At 46.5% G+C, this 18797-nt stretch overlaps 1 protein-coding gene and 1 long non-coding RNA gene across 10 annotated transcripts in view; one reads left to right on the top strand and one right to left on the bottom strand.

Annotated features, from left to right (window-relative positions):
* The window catches only part of DOCK3 (dedicator of cytokinesis 3), a 603350-nt gene that overhangs the window by 205239 nt on the left and 379314 nt on the right, over window positions 1–18797 (bottom strand). The gene's annotated exons all lie outside the window — the stretch shown is intronic.
* The window catches only part of LOC127053374 (uncharacterized), a 68337-nt gene continuing 52069 nt past the window's right edge, over window positions 2530–18797 (top strand). For both annotated transcript variants that reach the window (XR_007775016.1, XR_007775017.1), the window contains exon 1: window positions 2530–2743. This is a non-coding gene — a long non-coding RNA (uncharacterized LOC127053374). The remainder of the gene's footprint in view (window positions 2744–18797) is intronic.

Here is an 18797-nt window from a genome sequence, read left to right as displayed (position 1 = left end):
CACTTTGAATTTTTCTTTCAGATTATAAATAGGTTTGTCATCTGTTTCATATGTGAACTACTTCCTCTTTTTCCTAATACGGATTGGATCTGATTCAAAATGTGCCGGTACATCCAACTCCTCCGCAAGTTCACCTGCATCTACCAATGTTTTCTCAAAGTCTGCGTCACTTCTGCGGCCTACAAGAAACTTCCTGGTTTCTCCAAGTTGATTAATGGTGTCACTTATGTCGAATTATTTCACCTAAAGTTGTTTGCTAGTCATGTTGATCTCAAACAATATGTCATAACACACAACAAGAGAAACAAGAAACTTGAAATCAAATGGCTTTTGCAAGATCCTTTGCATCAACTCATGACGTATTGCTAGATGATCCTGTTAGAGTAGTGTCTTCATAGATGTCTATCAGAGCATCATAGATGTTACCAAGCTGATAGCGAAGAGGTTTCAAGGCATCAATTCGACTTTCCCATCTTGTTTCACTCAATGGTTTAACTGTGAGATTAGATATGTGGTGTGTTAGAACTTCCCAGTGATGTGCAGAAGCTGAGAAATACACATACACATGTTGAGCTAAATCAAAGAAGGCAGTTGCCTCCAAGCAACACTTTGCAGCATCATTAACAACCAAATTCAATGAATGTGCACTGCAAGGAACGAAAAAGGCTCGTGGATTAATATCCAAAATTCTTCGCTGGACACCATTTTCTTTCCCTTTCATATTGCTCCCATTATTGTACCCCTGACCACACAAGTTTTCTATAGGCAGTGACATCTCTTCTAACTGGTGAAGAATAGTTTCTGTCATACCAGCTCCAATTGTCTCCGTAAGCGACACAAATCCCAAGAAGTGTTCCTTTATGAATACTGATTCAGTCTCATTCTCTGTCTTTGAAGTAGGCCTATCCACAAACCGAATGATTATGGTCATTTGTTCAATGTAGCCTGCATCCGGTGTATAATCTAGAATGATCGAAAAGTATTTTGCAGCACAAGCAGATGCTAGGATTTTTTGTTTGATGGCATTGGATAGAAGCTGAATAAGTTCATTCTGTATGTCTTTCCCTAGGTAACGTAAACATTGATTAAAAGATCAGGATGACTTTTCCTGAAAATTAAGCAATGTTGATTGTAATCAGAAATACACCCTTTTTGGTCACCTATGCTTCCTTCCTTCCTTCTTTCATATCAAAATCTACTACTTTTTATTCTACCTTTATAATATTGAATTATTGTTATTTATAAAATTTATAAAATTAGAATGGTAGATACTCCATCATACTGGGGTATTGGATTAGGTGGGGAAGGGAAGCAGACTGGGTTCAGGGTGGTGAGGGATTGGGTTTGGCTGGGGAGTGGAAGAGAAGCAGACCGGGTTTGGGTGTGGAGGAGGGTAGCGGACAGGGTAAGATTCAAAGAGACGCAAGGTGAAATGGGTGCTCTCCTCTCCAGTCCCTGGCATGCAGCAGTGGGCCAAGTCACAGTGCAATTGCAACAGGGCAATGGGAGCATGTCACCAGTCTGTCCTGCGCCCAGGCTGGGGAGCTGAATGCTGGGCTCTCGTTCCGGCAGGGGGGCATGGGGCAGAGAGTGCGTGGCCCTCACACCAAAGCAGGGTCGAGAGGGTAGAAAGCTGGGGCACAGGGAGATGGGTTAAAGTGGCTTAGCCGCCCCTCCATACAAGAGAGCCCACAGAGCTGCCAGCCGTGGCCTCCCTCCCTTCTCTCCCCAGGGAGCAGAGCCTCTGCCCTGGAAAACCTGCAGCCTGCTCTCCAAGGAGTATGCCATGCAAGCCAGCCCCAGCTGCACTGCACTGATAGCACAGCTCAGCCCCTGCTAGGGTGACCAGACAGCAAATGTGAAAAATTGGGATGAGGGTTGGGGGTAATAGGAACCTAGATAAGAAAAAGACCCAAAAATCAGGACTGTCCCTATAAAATTGGGACATCTGGTCACCCTAGCCCCAGCAGGGGGTCTTACACTCCCCCACTCAAGGCTGCTCCACTATCCTTCTGGCTGTTGCTGTGCAATCTACTACAAGGCAGAGGAGCTAGTACTGTAATAATGCACCTACCAACACAGCAATCTGTACAATTATTGATTCACAATCAAAGGACTTCACACGGCAGAAGTCAGAGAGCAATTGGGACTTCCCTGGTTTTCTAAATGGCAGCAGACAGGAGTCGGACAGCAATTCATTGGGAGCATGGTTCTTATCACTTCCCTATAGTCTGTGATCTAATCGAAGAACTTCGCTGGCTTACTAAATGGCAGTAGTTGGAGAGCAATTCATTGGGAGCGTGATTCTTATCACCTCCCTGTAGTCTGTGATCTAATCAAAGGACTTCCCTAATCACTGGCTTTGTAAATGGCAGGAGAGCAATTCATTGGGAGTGTAGTTCTTATCTACATCCTCCCTACAGTCTGCGATCTGCAGCCTGAGCCTGTGTCTATTTTTAGGCACCAGCTTTTTAGCACTCCCCAGATCTCGTCGCCCTATGCAGCTGCCTAACTTGCCTAGTGCTTCCACCGGCCCTGGTCGGAAGCCAGAGAGGGACAAAGGATTCCCGCCTTATGTAAAAATATATATAAGTGGGTGAAAAAAGAACAAAGGGGCGGTCATCATGAGAAATCCCCTAGCTACCACCTGAGCTGGAACAAGGGCTACACCAGGATAAAGGATTGTGCCCAGACTAGGAAGGCATCCAGTCTGTGAAAGAAACTTATTGAAACATCTTTGAGGGTAAGATTTTATCTGTATTCAGTTTTATTACTGTGCTAGGCTTAGACATGCATATTTTATTTTATTTTGCTTGGCAATTCACTTTGTTCTGTCTGCTATTACTTTCTGTATTTAATAAAATCACTTTTTACTTTTTAATTAACCCAGAGTATATATTAATACCTGGTGGGGGGGGAGGCAAACAGCTGTGCATATCTCTCTATCAGTGTTATAGAGAGTGAACAATTTATGAGTTTACCCTGTATAAGCTTTATACAGGATAAAATGGATTTATTTGGGGGTTTGGACCCCACTGGGAGTTGGGCATCTGAGTGTTAAAGACAGGAACACTTCTTAAGTCGCTTTCAGTTAAGTCTGCAGCTTTGGGGCACGTGGTTCAGACTCTGGGTCTGTGTTGGAGCAGACTGGCATGTCTGGCTCAACAAGATAGGGTGCTGGAGTCCCAAGCTGGCAGGGAAAGTAGGGGCAGAAGTAGTCTTGGCACATCAGTTGGCAGCCCCAATGGGGTTTCCGTGATCTAACCCATCACACCTTTCACCAATAAAAAAAATACTACCTTCTCTCTCTCATATCCTGGGACCAACATGGCTACAACATCACTGCAAATATCATAGAAATGTTACCTGACCTAGATAAAAAGCCAGCCCTCACCAACAACTGTAACATTTTCTAAGTACCTCCAAGATATATGCACTTTTCGGATGCAGTATGATTGTACCTCATACGGTATAAGATTCACTGGTATGCTCCAGCTACTTTTGGGCCACTCCATAAACCAAATTTACCTGGCTGATTTAGACCAGGTTGCCAATAGTTTTCCATTGTCAAAATGTTGCATAGGAAACACAGTGAATTAGTGAATCTAGCCTAGTTAGGAGAAACACATTCTAACACAGTAGAGAGATTAATTCTAATCAGGGGCTGATCCCCATCTGCCTTTTGCAACCTCCCCTGGCCTCCTCCTCCATCCCCTGGGATCAGGGCCACATCCCACACAACCCCTCCCTGGAGCCTCTCAGCTCAACCACTTCAGGACTCAGCCCCCCGACCCTCTATACTCTGTCCCCCAGCCTGCACTCCACACTCTCAGCCCAACCCCACATGCTGTAGACCCCCAGTCCACATTCTGCACCTTCCTGGATGAGCTCCTCACTGCTGAAGCAGTGGCCACAGTGCAAGTTCAGGTTAGTGATGGTCAGGGACTGCCTGGGTGGCAGGGCCCACGGGGACAGAAAAGCTTCAAAAACAAATACCAACGAGAAACTGCTGAACCTGAATCAATATGCAAACTAGATACCATTAATTTGGGCTTGAATAGACTGGGAGTGGCTGGGTCATTACACAAATTGAATCTATTTCCCCATGTTAAGTATCCTCACATCTTTTGGTCAACTGTCTGAAATGGGCCATCTTGATTACCACTACAAAAGATTTTTTTCTTCTGCTGATAATAGCTCATCTTAATTAATTAGCCTCTTAGAGTTGGTATGGCAACTTCCACCTTTTCATGTTCTCCGTATATATATTGTGACAGACCCAGGCCAGTGGGGTACAGGAGTATGGTAGAGGACAAATATACTGGTCACTGGGTGAGTAGTTTTCTGTTCCCTGAGTGACCAGAGCAGGTGTTTGGAGGAGGCCATGGGGAAGTAGCCCAGGGAGTTGTAGCTGTCATGCAGCTGTTACAGGAGGCACTATAGGTAGCTGCAATCCACAGGGCCCTGGGCTGGAACCCGGAGTAGAGGGTGGGCCCGGGTTCCCCCCAAATATCCCAACTCCTGATCAGACACAGGAGGAGCTGACCCCGACTGTGGGGGAGATCACTGAGGTGAGCAAATCTGCCAATAAGCGCAGGACCCACCAAGGTAGAGGAGGAACTTTGTCACAATATATATCTTCTTACTATATGTTCCATTCTATGCATCTGATGAAGTGGGCTGTAGCCCACGAAAGCTTATGCTCAGATAAATTTGTTAGTCTCTAAGGTGCCACAAGTACTCCTGTTCTTTTTACAGATATCTTCCTCATTCTCCATACCAACAGAAGACTTTTTTTGCCAGTATAACTGCATCTACACTAGAGCTTTTGCCAACATAGCTATGTTGGTTAGGGGTGTAATTTTTCACACTTCTAACTGATACAGCTATGCCAATAAAACTTTTAAGTGTAGATCAGGCCTTTGTCTCAAGAGGCTGAAAGGTGAGCAACTGAAAGAGGAGAGGAGTTTTAGTCAGACTTTTTAAGACTATTTCTGCTAACACCTGTTTTATGTCAGACTAATTAACATTTTAGAGAAAATACAGCTTTGTTAAAGATTCCTCCCCCGACTCCCCTCACCCATTCACTTGAACAATGACAGTAGGGAACACACATTCTTTGAGACATCTGTGTGGTCCTCAAGCAAAACCAAAGATGATCACACGTGATATGCGACATTTCTAATGTTAAAAACAAGTAGAACACCTCCCCAGGTCAAAACAGGATTCCTTTTTAAGCCAGTCCTATACAGCAGCCCAGTGGCTGTCTTGACACTGTAAGTTTACTCTCCCCTTGTTTCTGCCCTTCTCCCCTCAAGCCCGGTACCCACATCCATCCACACTCACTCAGTCTGGGACTCACATATAACTGAGGGAGAGGTTGCCTTTTCAGTCTTTCAGTCCTCAATAAAAATGCATACATTTTCAATAAATTATTACACTAACTAAGTATGTAAATGTAGCATCTAATTCTCATTAGTACTCTCCTCTTCATGTAAAGCAGTGGTTCTTAAACTTATTTGATCAGGTCCCCCTTCTTTGTATCTGTAGTCGTTTATGCCCCCCGCCCCCACAAGTACATATACCGCCACTCAGCTCTGAAGACAGAGTGGAGACCAGCAGCTGCTGGACAGGTGCCTAGCTTTAAAGGCAGTGCCACACCAGCAGCCACACAGAAGGGAGGCAATGTGACAAGTGATATTTGTAACAACTTTTCATAGCAAACTAAGTGCCCCATTGCCACCCTTACGTCTGTGCTGCTGCTGCCACCCTGGGGCTGACAGTCAGAGCCCGGCTACCTCCAGCTGAGTGATTGCCGGGTGGAAGAGAGCCTGAGCCCGGGCCGCCTCCTGGTGAGGGATGTAGAAGGGGGGAAGGAGAGTGAAAGCCTGGGTGGTTGGGCTCTGGCTGTCAGCCCCAAGTGGCAAAGCTCTGCCTGTTCCCTTTATCCTTGTCTCCCAGGTGTGCCTAGCCCTTTTGCACAAGCCCCAGGCACCTGGGGCTGACAGCCACAGCTCTTAAAAAAAAGGTACACACCTCGCGACTTCCTTGACACATTCCCTCACCTCCCTTTGGAGATCCGCCCCATAGTTTGAGAACTCCTGATGTAAAGTAAAAGCTTTGGTTGAACTCCATTTCTACACTTGGCTGAATTATTTATATCTGCAAATAAAGATAATTCAAGGGATCTTTTCTCTGTAAATACTGATCGTGGAACAGACTCAAGAAGCCTCTTTGGGTATGTCTACACTGCAATTAAAAGCCTGCAGCTGGCCTGTGCCAGATGACTTGGTATAATAGGGTGTTTAATCTCATCAGGGCATGTATGGGACAAACCCAGCCCAGCCTCACAGGAACAAAGGACACTAGCTTAGGCAGCAACAAAGGATCGGTTGGACTCTCAAGTGAGTCACCCCCCTTCCCTTGGTCAGTTTGGGACTACGAGGTGGTAATGTTCACCTGACTCTAAGTGGGGGAGGCAAAGCCAAGAGGGAAGAAGGTACATGATAAAAGGGAGAGATGTTTGCCATGCTCTTTCGCTTCCACTTCCATCTACAGACATCACCACCAAGCGACTGAAATGCTTATCTAAGGAGAGATCCTGGCTGAAGGGCAACCAGACAGCCTGTGATGAGAAGCATCTAGGCTTGTAAGGGCATTGAAAGTGTTAAGACCAGCTTAGAATGCGTTTTGCTTTTATTTCATTTGACCAAATCTGACTTCTTGTGCTTTGACTTATAATCACTTAAAATCTATGTTTTGTAGTTAATAAATTTGTTTGTTTCTTCTACCTGAAGCAGAGGGTTTGGTTTGAAGTATGTCAGAGACTCCTCTTGGGATAACAAGCCTGGTACATATCAATTTCTTTGTTAAACTGACGAACTCATACAAGCTTGCAGCGTCCAGCGGGCATAATTGGACACTGCAAGATGGAGGTTCCTAGGGTTGTGTCTGGGTCTGGAGATATTGGCTAGTGTCATTCAGTTGCACAATCCAAGCAGCGTCTGGCCAAAAGTGCTCACTCATGTAGCTGGGAGCAGCTTACATGCTAGAGGCTGTGCATGAACAGCCCAGGAGTGGGGGTTCTCATAGCAGAGCAGGGTAAGGCTGGCTCCCAGAGTCAAGGATTGGAGTGACCTAGCAGTTCACCAGTCCAGATAACACCAGGGGAATGTCACACCTTGGTAAATTCTTCCAATGGTTAATTACCCACACTGTTAAAAAATTATGCCTTGTTTCCAGTCTGAATTCATCTAACTTCATTGGATCGTGTATACCTTTCTTTGCTAGTTGTCTTGCTTTATCTATACTGACATAGTTAAAGCAGTATGACCTTTCCTAGCGTGGATGAAGTTATACTAGTATAAAAGTCCTTATAGTAGTATAGCTTATTCCCATATTGGAGGAATAGCTCAGTAGTTTGAGCATTGGCCTGCTAAACCCAGGATTATGAGCTCAATCCTTGAGGAGGCCATTTAGGGATCTGGGTCAAAAATCTGTCTGGGGATTGGTCCTGCTTTGAGCTGCACGTTGGACTAGATGATCTCCTGAGGTCCCTTCCAACCCTGACATTCTATGATAGGGAATAAGCTATACTGGTATAAGGCACTACTGCACTGATATAACAGCATTCAAACTAGAGGTTGTACCGGTATATACAGCAGAACCTCAGAGTTACGAACACCTCAGGAATAGAAATTGTTTGTAACTCTGAAATGTTTGTAACTCTGAACAAACCATACGGTTCTTTCCAAAGTTTAAACTGAACGTTGACTTAATATAACTTTGAAACATGATTATGCAGAAGAAAAAATGGTGCTTTTAACCATCTTAATTTAAATGAAATAAGCGCAGAAATAGTTTCCTTACCTTGTCAAATCTTTTTTTTTTGGTAAACTTTCCCTTTATTTTGTTTAGTAGTTTATGTTAACACAGCACTGTACTGTATTTGCTTTTTTTGGTCTCCGCTGTTGCCTGACTGCATACTTCTGGTTGCAAATGAGGCGTGTGGTTGACTGGTCAGTTCGTAATTGTGAGGTTCTAATATAACTACATCAGTAAAAAACCAGAACACACCCCCACCCCAATCTTTCCTAACTGATATAGTTCTTCTGGGACAAAAACTTAGACCAGGACTAAGATCTTCTCAATTCTGACTACTGGCCAGGTTATTTTGAATATAACACAGCTACAAGATGTTTAAGATGCCTTTGAAGTCATGATAACATAACATATGGGGATATACCTATCTCACAGAACTGGAAGGGACCCTGAAAGGTCATTGAGTCCAGCCCCCTGCCTTCACTAGCAGGACCAAGTACTGATTTTGCCCCAGATCCCTAAGAGGCCCCCTCAAGAACTGAACTCACAACCCTAGATTTAGCAAGCCAAAGCTCAAACCACTGAGCTATCCCTCCCCCATTGCTATATTTTTTCTCAACAGCAAAGAGACCTAATTATTCTGACGTAATGTTGGCTTGTTATTAAACTAAACCTCTGCCCTACTGATTTTCCTCATTTGTTCATCTTTACAGACCATAGCTTTCAGCTGCTGAAAAGATGCAAAACTTCAGGAAGATAAAAGCAGTTTACCCTGAGGCTTTCCTTATATGAAGGATGTTAATTCCTCTTTTTTAAAAGGGCACATAATGTTGGCAAAATTAGACAGGAGAAAAACCAGCTGCTGTCAAGACAGACAAAAACATCAACAATTTTTCAGCATTTATGTTCATGGAACTTGAGCACTCAATGGCATAAGGAGTAACAGGCTAACTGTAAAGAAGTAACTGGTCATTTTCTACAGCTTTCACATTATAGACCCATGTTCTGTTAGGTATAATAAGTTAGCAGAAGCTTCTGCTCTCGCCTGACAGCCTTTTAGAAAATGCTGAATATTATAACAGTAAAAAGTTGTGTGTACAACAGGAAATAGGATGCTATATTTCAAGCATACCATCTGAGCGGTGAAAAAGAACTAAAAAGTAAAACTAAATTTTCCCAGAATATGTTCAAAAGGGAATTAAATAACTGAAAAGTTTGGTAGTGGGGTCTGTATGGACCCCTTTCACTTCTAGACCACTGGTTTCATACAGATTTGTAAGGTTTCAATCTAAGTCTTAGTTGTACAGGTGTCAACATCCCTCTCTAAAGTCACATCTGGCATATCTGTTGCCTGTCGCAGCATGATAGCTATGGAGAATGAACTACTCTCTGTGACAGACCCAGGCCAGTGGGGTGCAGGAGTCTGGTAGAGGGCAAATATACTGGTCACTGGGTGAGTAGTTTTCTGTTCCCTGAGTGACCAGAGCAGGGTTTGCACTAGAGTAGTCAGGAACTTGCTAGAACCAATTAAGGCAGACAGGCTGATTAGAACACCTGCAGCCAATCAAGGCAGGCTAATCAGGGCACCTGGGTTTTAAAAGGAGCTCTCTCCAGTCAGATGGGGAGGAGCCAGGGGAGAGGAAGTGCATGTGAGGATCTAGGAGCAAGAGACACAAGGAGCTGAGACTGAGAGGGTGTGCTGCTGGAGGACTAAGGAGTACAAGTGTTATCAGACACCAGGAGGATAAAGAAGGTGTTTGGAGAAGGCCTTGGGGAAGTAGCCCAGGGAGGTGTAGCTGTCACACAGCTGTTACAAGAGGGCAGCTGCAAATCCATAGGGCCCTGGGCTGGAACCCGGAGTAGAGGGCGGGCCCGGGTTCCCCCCAAACCTCCCAACTCCTGATCAGACACAGGACGAGCTGATCCAGACTGTGGGGGAGATCACTGAGGTGAGCAAATCTGCCAATAAGCACAGGACCCATCAAGGTAGAGAGGAACTATGTCACAACTGGTGTCAGGAGTGGGATCTTGGTGTGCACAGCACGGCAGAAGAAGGAGGGTGATTTAAAAAAAAAAAATAAAGGAGGTAGAGGGTTTATTTTTTTTCACCACAATGGAAGACTTAGTGCGGGCATTGATACAAGCGACGGCGGCCCAGCAGGATGCTATCTGTCTCCAGGCAGCTGCCCAACAGGAGGCAGTGAGGCTGCAGCAAGAGACTAATAGCCTGCTGATGGACCAGGCTTCTTAAGACCGAGCTATGTTGCGAGAACTGGTAAACCAGGTAAAGACCCTTACAGAGCTGAACCATGGCCATGATAGGATGCAGTTCATATGGGCCAGCCATTGGCTGCAGAAAATGATGCGGGAGGGTGATGTAGAGGCATACCTTCTGGTCTTTGAGAGGACAGCCCTATGGGAGGCTTGGCCTCGAGATCAGTGGCCTGGCATCCTTGCCCCATTCCTGTGTGGAGAGGCCCAGAAGGCTTACTATGATCTGCCTGAAGAGGCTGCAGCAAACTACCCCCAGCTGAAACAGAGATCCTGGCCAGATCTGGGGTAACGACTGCAGTGCGGGCCCAGCAGTATCATGAGTGGAGGTACCAGGAAAATAAAACCCTGCGGTCCCAATTGTATGATCTCACCCATCTAACATGAAAGTGGTTGCGAACGGAGTCCCGGAGTCCAGAAGACATACTAGAGGTTCTGGTCATCGATCGATACATGAGGGAGCTACCGCCAGACCTTCGTACCTGGGTAAGCCAGAACGAACCCTCCACCTATGATGAGGTTGTTGCACTGGTAGAGAGGCGAAGGACAGCGAGAGAGCTGACCTGACCAGTTAAGGAAGAAGCACCCCGGGTTAAACTAGCAGCACTAAGCCCTAGAGCTCGAGTGACGGGGCCACCAGGGGAGCCCAGGTGGAAAAAGAGAGGGGCTGAAGGCTCACCAGAAGCCACAAAGAGTCAGAGAACTGAGAGAGAAGAGGATCATGAGGTTGGACTGCCCAAACCAAGAGACCGGGGAATGCCTATGGCTTCATATAGATGTTATGCCTGCGGGGAATGGGGACATATAGCTGCACAATGTCCCAATGCTGAGAAGCCGATGCAGTGTAACCTGGGGAACTGGGCAGACCCGTGCTCCTTAATCCACCTTGTGGGGGTGTCACTAACCCCACATATGTACACCAGACCAGTAAAGCTAAATGGGTTAGAAACCACAGCACTGATTGATTCGGGGAGTGCTATCATGCTTGTCTCGGGGAAGCTTGTGAAGTGTAGTCAGTTGCTGCGGGCTAAGCGTACGGGGATAACATGCGTCCACAGGACAGTTGGTTATTACCCCACCATCCCAGTAAAACTCGAAATTCTGGGGAACACTACTGAGGTAGCAGCAGGTGTAGTCCCTAAACTCCCATACCCGGTGCTCATAGGGAGGGACTTCCCAGGTTTGGAAACTTACTCCCAGTAGGAGGATTGGAGGAAAAGGGGAACCCTGAAGTTAGTGAGGCCTCCATAGTAGACTGTCAACCCCCGGTTTTCTCTGAAATATCCCCAGATTTATTTTCCATTTCCAGACAGGGTAGAAAGTCGAAAAGGGAAAGGAGGGCAGCTAAGGCCTTGGGAACCCAAATACTGACTCAAAGCCAGAGGGTCACTCTCGTAGTCAGGTGGAACTGAGCAGCTGAAAAGGAGGCCACCCCAGAGGGAGAAGCACCCGAATCTGACTCCCACCTTAACGTTTCTGAACCAGTAGAGGCAACAGAGACTGGGCCCCTAGATCTTGGGCAGATTAGTCCCAGAAGAGGAAATTTTGGATGAGACCAGGCCGAAGACCCAAGGTACGACAACATTAGGAAGGAGGTGACTGAAATAGATGGGATCCCCATGGAAGCGAAAACCCAGGGACCAGGACCCTCTTTCATAAGAATCTCTTATACCGGGTTGCACCAATACAGGGGCAGAAGATAACAGCAGATCCTAGTACCTCACAAACACCACAATGCTGTATTAAGTCTTGCTTGTAGTCACCTTTTTGGGGGGCATTTGGGCGTAGAGAAGACCCTGGCACGAGTCCTATGATGGTTCTTCTGGCCCGGAGTACACGAAGAAGTACGGAGATACTGTGCGTCCTGCCCAGAGTGTCACCTGCACAGTCCCCATCCCCACCTGAGGGCACCTTTAGTACCCCTTCCCATCATAGAGGTCCCCTTTGAGCGAATAGCCATGGATCTAGTGGGACCCCTGGGGAAGGCGGCACGGGCCACCAATATATACTTGTTGTTTTGGACTATGCTACTCGCTACCCAGAAGCCATCCCCCTGCGGAACACGGCCTCTAAAACGATAGCCAAAGAGCTGGTGGGGATCTTTGCCAGAGTGGGTCTACCAAAGGAGATATTAATAGACCAAAGAACCCCATTTATGTCAAAACTAATGAAGGACCTCTGTACGCTACTCCATATACATACCTTGAGAACTTCAGTCTACCATCTGCAGACTGATGGGTTGGTAGAAAGGTTTAACCGAACCCTCAAAGCTATGATAAGGAAGGTGGTAAGTTGGGACAGGAAGGATTGGGACGCCCTACTACCCTATCTTATGTTCGCTATCCGGGAGGTACCTCAGGCCTCAACTGGGTTTTCCTCCTTCGAGTTATTATACAGGCGTCACCCCCGTGGCATACTAGACATCGCCAAAGAGATCTGGGAAGAGGAACCCAATGAGGGGAGAAATATAATAGAACATGTAATACAGATGCGAGACCGGATAGTCCGGGTCACCCCTATTGTACGGGAATATTTGGAAAAGGCCCAGGAGGCCCAGAGAACCTATTACAATTGCCAGACAAAAGTCCAACAGTTCCAACCATGGGATCGGGTGATGGTGTTGGGACCCATGGCAGAAATCAAGCTTTTGGCCCAATGGCAGGGGCCCTATGAGGTGGTTGAACCCGTGGGAGAAGTAACCTACAAGGTGCGGCAGCCAGGACCCTGAAAACAAGAACAGATTTATCACCTCAACCTTCTGAAACCCTGGCATGCACAAGAGGCGTGCATAAGTGTCCAAAAAGACCTAACCCATGAAAACAACCTTCCAAACAGGTGAGAGTGTCTCCTGATTTAACACCAGACCAAAAGAATGAAGTGTCTGAGATGATCTTCCGGAACCAAGATGTGTTCTCGACAAAACTGAGTCGAACAACCGAGACGTATCACCACATTGTTACGAACCCTGGGGCCAGAATAACAATGAGGCCCTATCGGGTGCCAGTGGCCATAAGGGAGGAAATAAAAGCAGAAGTAAAAAAAATGCTGGAGTTGGGGATCATTGAAGAATCCCACAGTCAGTGGTCCAGCCCAATCGTGCTGGTGCCCAAACCTGATGGCACCACAAGGTTTTGCAATGACTTCCGGCGACTAAATGAAGTATCCCAGTGTCATAAACAGAGTGTTAAGGGTTAATGTCTCTTATACCTGTAAAGAGTTACAAGCAGGAAACTGGACACCTGACCAGAAGACCAATCAGAAGACAAGATACTTTTAAATTTGGGTGGAGGGAAGTTTGGGTGTCAGTTCTTTGTTCTTCTCTCGGAGGGTCTGAGAGAGACCAGACATTACTACAGGCTCTCTAAGTTTCTTTTCAAATAGAAGGTAAAAATCAGGCGGTTTAGGCTTTTTAATTGTTTTACTCTATTTGCAATTGTGGATCTGGCTGGTTAACTTTTATATGTGTAGTTGCTGGGAATATTTTGATTTGTATTGGTACTAGGGGGAAAGTCTCTCTCTGGTATCTGTAAGCTATAGGACCCTGTATATTTACATCTTGAAGTTACAGAGATAATTCTTTACTTTTTCTTTCTTTTATTAAAAGATTTCTTTTTAAAGAACCTGATTGATTTTTTTTTCTTGTTTCCCTTGTTTTATCCCAGGGGATTGGGATAACTCACCAGGACTGGTGGGGGAGACGGGAGGAGGGAGAGATAGAATCTCTCTCTGTTTTCCTTGAATCTGTTTGCCTCTTTGTGAGAGGGAAGGGAGATGTTTCTCTGTATGGTGATTTAAGAGGTTGGATCAGTATCTCTCAGAATAGCCCAGGGAGAGAAATTCTGGGAGGGGGAGAGTTGGGGGAATGGCTTATTTCTCCTTGTTTTAAGAACCCAAGGGATCTGGGTTCTTGGGGTCCCTAGGGAAGGTTTTGGGGGGACCAGAGGGTATCAGGCCCTGGAAAATTCCTGATTGGTGGCAGCATATCAGACCTAAGCTGGTAAGTAAGCTTAGGGAAACTCATGCTAGTACCTATATTTTGGACACTAAGGTCCAGAACTGGGAAGGAATGCTATGACATGGTGTGCAGCGTATGGGAAAGATAAGAATCCAAAAGCCAGTACGATTATTAATTTGCTTCTCTTCTAGCTGGTTATAAGCAGAGGGAAAGGGTTTATTTTTTTAAACTGCAACTAGAGAATTTTTTTTCCTTGCTCCATCTAGCTGTGCATAGGGAGGGCTATTAAGGTTTAACGACGGTTGTTTGTAAAACAAAGCAGCCTTAAGTGGTCAGCAACGCACTCCAGCCAGAACACATTTGTAAACGAAAGAGAGTTCTCTTTTGCTTTTTAACTCTTCGGGAGAGGCTAGTAAGTTAAAAAGGACTCTGTTGCTAAGCAACCCCAGGAGACAACAGAGAGCCAGTAGTTTAGACAAAAAAAACACCAGAGGGCACCCCAGCACAAGAAAACAGGAACCATGACTTCCAAGGCAAAAATGGATGCAGAGGCACAAATCAAAGAAGCAGACCACAGGCAACAAATGGAAAAAAGAGAAAAAGAGGTGGAGCTGAAAGAAAGGGAAGAAAACATCAAACTGGCAGCCTACAAAAGAGAACAAGCAGCCAAAGAGGCAGCCCATAAAAGAGAACAAGAAGCCAAAGATGCAGCCCACCAATGAGAACTGGAAAAACAACAAAAACGAGTGAAGAGAGGGAAAAAGAGAGAAAGCATGAAATGGACTTGGCGCGGGCCAGGCAGGATGCTCCAGCCAATCCTAACAACCCTGCGCCAATGATTGTTCCACATCACAAGAAATTTCCCACCTACAAGGCAGGTGATGACACTGAGGCCTTCTTAGAAAATTTTGAAAGGGCCTGCCTTGGGTACAGCATCTCTGAAGACCAGTACATGGTAGAACTGAGGCCACAGCTCAGTGGACCCTTAGCAGAGGTGGAGGCTGAAATGCCTAAGGAGAACACGAACGATTATAAACTTTTTCAAACCAAGGCCAGATACAGAATGGGGATAACACCTGAACATGCCCGTCGGCGGTTCAGAACCCTAAAATGGAAACCAGATGTGTCATTCCCCCGACACGCCTACCACATTGCAAACAATTATGAGGCCTGGATATCAGGAACAAAGGTTACCAATATGGATGAGCTGCACCTCCCGATACAAATGGAGCAGTTCTTAGATGGTGTTCCTGAGGAAATAGAAAGGTACATCCTAGATGGAAAACCCAAAACGGTAATCGGGGGGGGGGGGAGATTGGAGCCAAATGGATGGAAGTGGCAGAAAAGAAAAAAGCTACTGTCAAGGGGAACGAATACCCCAGAGGGCACACCGACAATAAACCCTACAACTGAGGGCAGCCAAAGACCCCACCTACAACCCAAGGAAAGCCACAGACACCCTATTCTTCCACCTCACCAGTCTCCAGTAACCCACCTCGACCCAGTGACTAGTCAGCTGGAAGATGCTTTAAGGGTAATGAACTGGGACATATAAAGGCCAACTGCCCAAAGAACACCAACCGAGTGCAGTTCATTACACCACCATCACACCAAAGATCCCCAGGCCCAGATGCCTCTCAAATACCCTTGGAGCGAAGAGAAATTTTGAGAGTGGGCGGAAAGAAGGTTACCGCATGGAGAGACATGGGGGCACAAGTGTCAGCTATCCACCAATCCTTAGTCGACCCCAAATTCATCAACCCAAAGGCCCAAGTGACCATTTACCCCTTCATGTCACAAGCTGTAGACAGCTGAACTGCCTGTCCAGTACAAAGGCTGGTCAGGAATGTAGACTTTTGCAGTCTATGACAATTATTCCATCCCCATGCTACTGGGGGAAGATTTGGCCAACCAGGTGAAACAGCCCAAGAGAGTGGGAATGGTTACATGTAGCCAAACCAGGCAAGCTTCCAGACCCATTCCTGTTCTGAGCCGTCCACAGAGGCCCCGTCTGTGTTACCAGAGACCCAGACAGAGGTAGTGGACCCGGATCCCATGCCAACAATGGCAACAGCCACAGTGCTTCCAGTCCCAGACCAGGAACTGGGAAAGCAGCCAGCACCAGAACCGTTGCCAGCACTGATGCCAGCGCTTATTTCTCCTTGTTTTAAGAACCCAAGGGATCTGGGTTCTTGGCGTCCCCAGGGAAGGTTTTGTGGGGACCAGAGGGTATCAGGCCCTGGAAAATTCCTGATTGGTGGCAGCATATCAGACCTAAGCTGGTAATTAAGCTTAGGGAAACTCATGCTAGTACCCATATTTTGGACGCTAAGGTCCAGAACTGGGAAGGAATGTTATGACACCCAGTTTGACACGTACCCCATACCTAGCATAGATGAGCTAGTGGACCGTCTGGGTAATGCCTGGTACTTGACTACTCTAGACTTGACAAAGGGGTACTGGCACATTCCCCTTGCGGAAGAAGCAAAGGAAAAGACTGCGTTCTGTACACCAGAGGGTCTTTTTCAATATACTGTCCTCCCTTTTGGACTACATGGGGGCCCCAGCTACTTTCCAGCACCTTATGGATAAGCTATTATGCCCGCATAACAGTTATGCTGCTGCCTACTTGGACGATGTGGTCATTCATATCCCACACTGGGAAAGTCACCTAGAGAAGGTGGAGACAGTCCTTGTTACCTTCAGGAGAGGTGGCCTTACAGCAAACCCTGCCAAGTGCGCTGTAGGGTTTACAGAGGCCTAATATCTTGGCTACATTGTGGGGAAAGGTCTGGTAAAACCCCAAGTGAACAAGTTGGAGGCCATCCAAAATTGGCCGCGACCACATCGCAAGAAACAAGTCCAGGCATTTCTAGGTGTAGTGGGGTATTACCGACGATGTATCTCCCACTTTGCCACAAGGGCAAGCCCCCTGACAGACCTAGTGAAAGCCCATGGACCTGATCTGGTGAGGTGGTCTGACGCAGCAGAGGAAGCATTCACAGACCTACGGACTGCACTCTGCAGTAACCCCGTACTGATAGACCCTGATTTCTCCAAGGAATTTATCCTGCAGACAGGTGCATCGGAAGTGGGGTTGGGGGCCGTTCTATCAGATGGTTGGGGAGGAGGAACACCCAATTCTCTACCTTAGTAGGAAACTCCTTCCGAGGGAACAAAAATATGCAGTGGTGGAGAGAGAATGCCTCGCCGTAAAATGGGCCATGGAAGCATTGCGCTACTACTTGCTCGGGCACAGATTTGTCCTCGTGACCGACCATGCCCCTCTCCAATGGATGCAGCGGAACAAGAGGAAGAATAAAAGGGTGACCAGGTGGTTCTTATCCCTCCAACCTTTCCAGTTCCGTGTGCAACACAGAGCAGGGAGCCGTCACGGCAACGCCGATGGCTTGTCACGTGTGCACTGTCTGGCTTCTGAAGCTGCCCAACCCCTTGGTGTTGAGCAGGGGGGAGGGATATGTGACAGACCCAGGCCAGTGGGGTGCAGTAATCTGGCAGAGGGCAAATATACTGGGTCACTGGGTGAGTAGTTTTCTGTTCCCTGAGTGACCAGAGCAGGGTTTGGTCAGGAACTTGCTAGAACCAATTAAGGCAGACAGGCTGATTAGAACACCTGCAGCCAATCAAGGCAGGCTAATCAGCGCACCTGGGTTTTAAAAGGAGCTCTTTCCAGTCAGATGGGGAGGAGCCAGGGGAGAGGAAGTGCGTGTGAGGAGCTGGGAGCAAGAGACACAAGGAGCTGAGACTGAGAGGGTGTGCTGTTGGAGGACTAAGGAGTACAAGCGTTATCAGACACCAGGAGGAAGGTCCTGTGGTGAGGATAAAGAAGGTGTTTGGAGGAGGCCTTGGGGAAGTAGCCCAGGGAGGTGTAGCTGTCAAACAGCTGTTACAAGAGGCACTATAGACAGCTGCAAATCCACAGGGCCCTGGGCTGGAACCCGGAGTAGAGGGCGGGCCCGGGTTCCCCCCAAACCTCCCAACTCCTGATCAGACACAGGAGGAGCTGATCCAGACTGTGGGGGAGATCACTGAGGTGAGCAAATCTGCCAATAAGTGCAGGACCCACCAACGTAGAGGAGGAACTTTGTCACACCTCTTACTCTTAAAGAGGATCTCTGCAAAAAAAGGTAGAGGTACATAAGAGTGGCAGTGTAGGGAAGGTTGAACTGCTGTTATCCATGTTGTTCTGAGGGTACAGGACTTTAGTTTACAGAGCTGAACTGTTCCTTTCACCAGCATTAAATTTACTTTTGAGAAAAAGAGTGTTTTCTTTGTATTTTTTATCTCAAGATACTACAGATTTGTATCTCTGCCCCATGTCAGTGTTGATATCTATTGTCTAAATAAAAGCTTCTCTTTGTATTGTGTGACACTGTACCAGTAAATTCAATAATTCAGCAGATTTCATATGGCCTACGCAGTACATTTAGAATTGTTCAATTTAGATATAATTTTAAAGCTTTCCCACCCACTGCATGATGAGCAAGAAACTTCTTTGCCATTTCTATGGCCCCAAGCTGTCCAGCAACAGCATAAGGAGAGAAAGTACTTTCTCAGAGAACACTCTTGGTCATTTTCTTTTTTATTGAATGAAAATAGATGTCTGTCCTGATAAAGCTAGGAACTTCAAATCAACTTTACATTCTCTCATCCTGTAACTTGATAAATTGGATAGTGCTACAATCCTGGGTAACATTGGCTTCCATGAATGTGTCCAACTCCCTCTTGA

The sequence above is a fragment of the Gopherus flavomarginatus genome, chromosome 6, assembly GCF_025201925.1.
Source record: "Gopherus flavomarginatus isolate rGopFla2 chromosome 6, rGopFla2.mat.asm, whole genome shotgun sequence".
Lineage (NCBI taxonomy): Eukaryota > Metazoa > Chordata > Testudines > Testudinidae > Gopherus > Gopherus flavomarginatus.
This window is presented reverse-complemented; position numbering and strand designations above follow the sequence as displayed.